The following is a 6,000-nucleotide window of genomic DNA, read 5'->3' as shown; positions in this document are numbered from 1 at the left end:
TCCCTGAAGTTTTATTGCAAAACTGAAGTTGTGTCATGTACGTTCTGAATGTTGCTGCTGTGATTTCTCTATACCAACACTCTAGCATTTAAACTGCTCTGAACAGTGTACATGAGGACGTAATTTACAAGTGCTGGGATGATGCAAAGAAAGGGAGTATTTCAGCTAAATAACCAGTGAGATTGATCTGATTTCCAACGGAAGTTGTAGAAGGACCAAAGCTCTAATCATTTAGTAGGTGTGCAAAGGTGATGCACTATAGGGAAGAACTCTGCTCATGTGGGTGCAGTCATGTCAGATGACCTACTCCTGTAGTCAGCCTTTTCCATCATTAACTTAGGGACTTCAACTTCATTTCAGATTGTTGTTTCCCCCAGAGTGGACTCCTTAAGTTTCTAGTGTCTATAAGTTACTGAGGCATGAAAAAACATGAGACCAGAATCTGACTGCCATCATCAAATGTTTGTGGGAAGTGAAGGAAGCTAGAGAGCAAAAGGGAAAAGCTGTAATGAGAGCACCTGAGATATATTCATTGAGGTTTAAAGTCCTATTTAAAAATGTTTTTGAAATGTTGGTGCCCTGGCCCAGGGAATGGGGGATGCAGTACTTATCCACTTGCACGGGGTGGCAGTGCAAGGAGCCAACATGCCCAGCAGTACCTACCTCTTGCTTTGGTGGCCTCAGCAGCAGCATGGGCTCTGTGGGGGCTGCCATTCTGGTGCCCCCTCTGAATTGGCACCTGGGGCTCGTGCTCTACTCACACCATCACCCCACCTTGTTACACTACTACTGGGCTTGTTTCCAAATTTAGATAAGCCACACATCAATTCAGTGTGCTGCAGCCTCTGCCAAGGTTACTAGGACCAGCTTTACCCTGCTGTCTTCCTTGCATCCACTCTGAACTAGACAGAGACCCAGGATATCTGGTAAATAAGAGAAGACTAGTTTTCTCTCACAAGGGCTGTACCACTTCCAGTATTATGTGACTGATTTGCCATCTTCCTTCCTTGTTTTCCTGATTGTGCTATGGTAAAATTGAGGGTAAAATTAAAGCAAAGAAAGAGCATGTGAAATAATCTCCCCACTTGCTCTTCAAGTAACAAGCAAACCAGGAGAATTAAGTCCTTTTAGATTCATTTAGATGTGTAATGACACTTGAAACTTGTCTTTTGGGATGTGGTGGTTGGTGCTTGAAATGGATGGTTGAGAATGATATCTTTGTATCACACAAGTAGTGTTAAGAAGAGAGAGAGAGAGAGAATACGAGACATATGGCCAGGATCGGGCCAAGCAATTGGAAGTACAAGCAGTTGTCTCTGTAATAGTGCTTTCAATATCCAGTGGAGCCCTCAACTGGCAGGTAGACCTACTTGATTCAGCTGTGTGGTAAAATTATGGGCAAGACGAATCACCTGTGGGGACAGCTGAAAAATTACAAAGGATCAAGAATGTTGACTCTGCAACTTGTCCTGGACCCCGCTAAACGTTAACTGTGGTCCTGTATGGAAAAGATGTATTTTAGCATGATTTGACTGACACCATCTTCAGAAAAATATCCTTGTTTCATACTGGTCACTGTATTTGAAGCCTTCTAGCACCTGCCATGTTAAAACATGGGAGTTGCTAATGGTGTTTCAGTCAGGTGCAAAAGCTGCTTTATTTAGCCCCAAACTGCAGTGCTGTGAAGCAGGAGGCAGCTCTCTGCTGTTAGGCAGAACAGAAAAGGAAACACCTGCTTGCTTGCATGCCTGTTGCGGCATTATCAGTTTAACAACTATAGCAATAAGGAAAGTATCTAAATAGAAATAAAATCAAATCAAAACAGGCAGAGGAACTCCAGAAATACCCATCCTATCTGACTTCTTTAACAGAGCTGGGAGAGAAACAAAAATTGCAAGTAAGAAAACTAATGTTATCTTTCAACCGTAAATGGGAGGGTACCATCCCCCTCTTCCTGTCTTATTGGAGTTGGGCTGCTATCTATCACAGGGCAGGAAATAAATGTGAGAACCACAAAGCTTCTTGGCAGTTGGACTGAGGAAAGGATGGTGCTGGATGGGGTTGGCAGGGCAGTAGCAAAGGTCACAAAGGCCTGTGACCAGACTAGAGGCTGTGCACTATGGAAAATGTGTGACTCAAGGCAGTGAGGCTGCAGATATGACAAACAAGGATTTGTGATAAACTCCAACATAGCTGGAGCTGAATTTGAGCCCCATAGTCAAGATTGGCTGGATGTGCAGAGTTACCATGAATATACTTAGCTAGACCCTGTCCAGGATTTTGAAGGCTTCCAATTTCTGTGTTCACATTTCTGCCTGGTCTAGAATGGGTTTGTGGAGTGGGTTATTAATTATTAAAGGGAATAATGAATTTGAGTAGCGGGGAGTTTTAATGTGTTTTAATGTTATATAGATGAGTTACCTGAGAAAATATGGATCTGTTACTCTCCAGGGGTCAAATTAGGAGACTGAAACCTGTGAGTCTCTGGTGCTTTTACTTGGCTTACCAGTGGCTCAATAAGGCAAACTCTAAACTAGCTTTGCACCCTTGAATGGGATTTCAGGGTGCAAATCAGTGCAGAGTTGTCTTCTTCAACCCTGAAAGTTATTTGGTCCCAAATTTTCAAAATCAGACATTAAAAAAAATACACATGATACAACAGAATTTTCAGGGTACCTCAGAGCTGTCAGTGCCCCTGAAAATCTCAGACTGGACACCTTATATCTATATAGATTATATATAGAGAGGTGTGTGTGTGTGTGTGTGTGTGTGTGTGTGTATACACACATACATATCAGTGGTCATTCTGGAACTTGTGGGTGATGACTTCCCTGTAAAATGATAGTGAAAATACTTCCCTCCCCACTTAGTAGTGGTGAAGTTAAATTTATGTTCTCAAGTGTTTTAAGGACCTCAAATGAAAGATGCTGGAGAATGACAAATGATTACTTTACAGGGAAATAATAATGATACCAGCAGTTGAGGTTAATAAGCATTTTCCGTTATAACCCCCTTTTTTCTGTTGGTAAGACCTTCCGAACTTTAAACATTTGGACAAAAATGTTTAGTGGATCTTTGCACTTATTTTTTGAAATTTCAGTGAGAAGCATCCTGCTGATTCTAAGATCAAAGTTAATGAGTCTGTGGTGGGAGAATGGTAGTTTTGCTGTTTTATTTTTTCTCTCTATTTGTTTGAAGAGCCCCAAGGCCAGATCCTAGAAAGGGCTTAGCCACTTAAAACAAGATGTACGCACTTGGGGCATTTATAGATGTGCTCCGGAAAGGCAGAGGGAGGAACTTAAAGCACCCAGAGCGTCACATGTATCAGTGTCCCTGCGCTGAAAAATGGTGGCGTCACATGTATCAGTGTCCCTGCGCTGAAAAATGGTGGCAGGGGTGCTTTAACTAAAGCTTATTGAATGTTTAGTTAAAGTACTGCCGCCGCCATTTTTCAGCACAGGGACACTAATACACATGACACTGGAGTCTGCTCCAATGCGCTGTAATTACAATGCATCGGAGAAGCTTTTCTGCATGTGTATAGGCATCCCTAGATTCCACATAAGCCCAAAACTGCAGTCCTGAATGCCCACACTCAGCTGTTTCTTCTAACTTCAGAAAGCTGTATTTTTACCACAAGGTTTCCTAACAACCTAAATCTCTGCTGCTGCACCTACTCCGAATTGTCACAGTCTTGTTTGAGCAATTCAGCACCTGCCTCGGAGCTAGATTCAGTCAGGATCCTCAAACCAGGCTTTCTCCCACCTACCTCTCCAGGGATGGGCTCAGTCCAGTGAATGGACTCGGTGCACACCTAGGCTAAGTACAAACAGTCAAAAAGCCTGAGGTGGAATCGATCCAATCTGCATAGGTTTCTCTAAGATGTGTAGATTAAATGAACTCATGTTCAGTTTTCAGTTGGGAAAAGTAGGCAGATGCCTGGATTGACCCAGACCAGAAAGCAGAAAGCACTTGAGCACACCTCCCAGGCCACTGGCTATTGCCAAGCCCAGCTAGCTGAGCGGGGCCATCCCCTACTGGCTGTCTGGCACATGCCTCAAGTCCCCTGCTGTCTCCCCCCTGCCAGGAGGGGAAGGAATCCCCTGTCCTGGTGCCAAACCAGGGTCTGCCCACAGGGGGCAAGCCCTACACCTCTGGGTTTCCTCCGCCTGGCCCTGGGTTCCCCCCATGCTGTGGTCTGGCCAGTGGCAGAGAACCCCGTGCAGAGGGCGATTCCTCTCCCTCCCTGTGCTTGGCCCAGCCCCCTGCCAGTCTCTGACCTGCAGGAGGAGGGGGGAAGGAGTCTCCATCTCAGTGTTGAACTGGGGTCTGCTCCCCTCCCCTGCTGGCCTGGATCAGGCCCACTTACCATGCCCCCTGCCCCCACCTCCAGATCTCTGCTCACTTTTCCCTGCCCCCTGGTTACCTGTGGCTGCCTGTGTTGTCTATCTGTCATCCATCCAGGTCTATCTTAAACCAGGGTTGCCGTTTTGAAACCGGTCGACATGTGCTGAACTTAAGGTGACCACCTGTCCCTAATTAGGCGGGACAGTCCTGAAATGAGAACATCATGTTCCCATCCTGGGCTGGATGACTCTGGGATAGCATTTGTCCCCCAGTATCATGCAGGAATCTGGGTTTTCCATTTGCTGCAGAAAAACAAGGTAAATGGCAGGTTTCCCCTTGCAGGCTGGCAGAGTTCCTGCCTGAAAGGGGCTGCTTGGGGTTGGGGAGAGTGGGAAGTAGGGGGCACCACATGCATGTGTTCACATGAACACCTGCATGTGGCCAGCAATACAGCCCCAAGTAGTGGTGGAGAGCAGCTCCCTCAGATGCCTGCAGGTAAGTGGATCAGGCAGACTGAGACCTCCACAGGGAGGGAGGGAGTGGGGCTGGGGTTGGGGCTGCAGCTGAGGGCTCTGGCCAGCCAGGGCAGTGCATGTGGTCTGGGGAAGGAATGGGTAGCCATGGGACCCAGCCAGGGAGTGGGACAGAGCCATGGGTAGCTTGTCCTGGGCTGGGAGTGGGGTTGGCTCCCTGTCGCTGCACACACTCCCAAGGAGGAACACATGGGGGTGACACATGCCCCCACAAATTTGTGCATGGGACAAGAGAGGGTATGAACTCAGGGCTTCTCACCCTGCTGTCCTCTCCCCAGGAGCCCCACGCCAGTTGTGCTGCTATGGAGAGGCAAGGTGCCCCTGCCTGCAGCAGCAGGGGTAGCAGCTCTGCTCTGGCCATGCTGCAAGGCGCAGGGCAAGCAGGGAGGCAGACATGTCCCACTTTCCAATTTGGAAAAAAAGTGGTCACCCTAACTGAACTTCTGTTCTGTTACAGGTTTAGACCAGTTTGCAATCACTCATACCAGTTTATGTGTAATTTCTTTCCCTAGCCCTAAAGTACATCTTCACGATCAAGTTCCACATCCAGTGGTAGCTGTCTTTGCAAAAGCGTGGAGAGAGCACCTACAGCTGATATCCTCTGCTGCCGAAGTCTCACGTCTGTGGACCAGATCTGGCCTGTGGGCTGTAGGTTACCAACACCTGGATTAAGACTCTCAACCAGGGAGGGGGAGTTTAATTAACGGTGTGTACTCAGGGCAGGTCATAAGCAGCCTATGTGAAAGAACTGTGCCCACTAATGTGCACTATGGATAGGGTGACTATATGTCCCAGGTTGGCCAGGACAGTCCTGGATTTTATAGGCTGTCTCAGCATCTTGGCCACTGGAGAAAACTGAAGCAAAAGTCCCAAATTGGTGGTAACCTGAGAAAATAAAATCCATCCACTGTAGAGTGGCTGTATGCACTTATTAGTTCTTTATAAGAAAGTCACTTTCACCTAGATGGTACTAGTACTAATTACCTGGCAAGGATGCCCGAATACACATTTGAAACCAACTTCTTTCTGGGGAGGGAGGGAAGGAACTGGCTAATTTCTCAATCACATGTGAACTGGCTCCACCTTATGGTGACATACTAGCACTGACATTCTCCCAATT

Source organism: Crocodylus siamensis, chromosome 2, assembly GCF_052110815.1.
Source record: "Crocodylus siamensis isolate JL-2025a chromosome 2, ASM5211081v1, whole genome shotgun sequence".
Lineage (NCBI taxonomy): Eukaryota > Metazoa > Chordata > Crocodylia > Crocodylidae > Crocodylus > Crocodylus siamensis.
The sequence above is the reverse complement of the archived record's forward strand: the minus strand, read 5'-3'. Positions refer to the sequence as shown.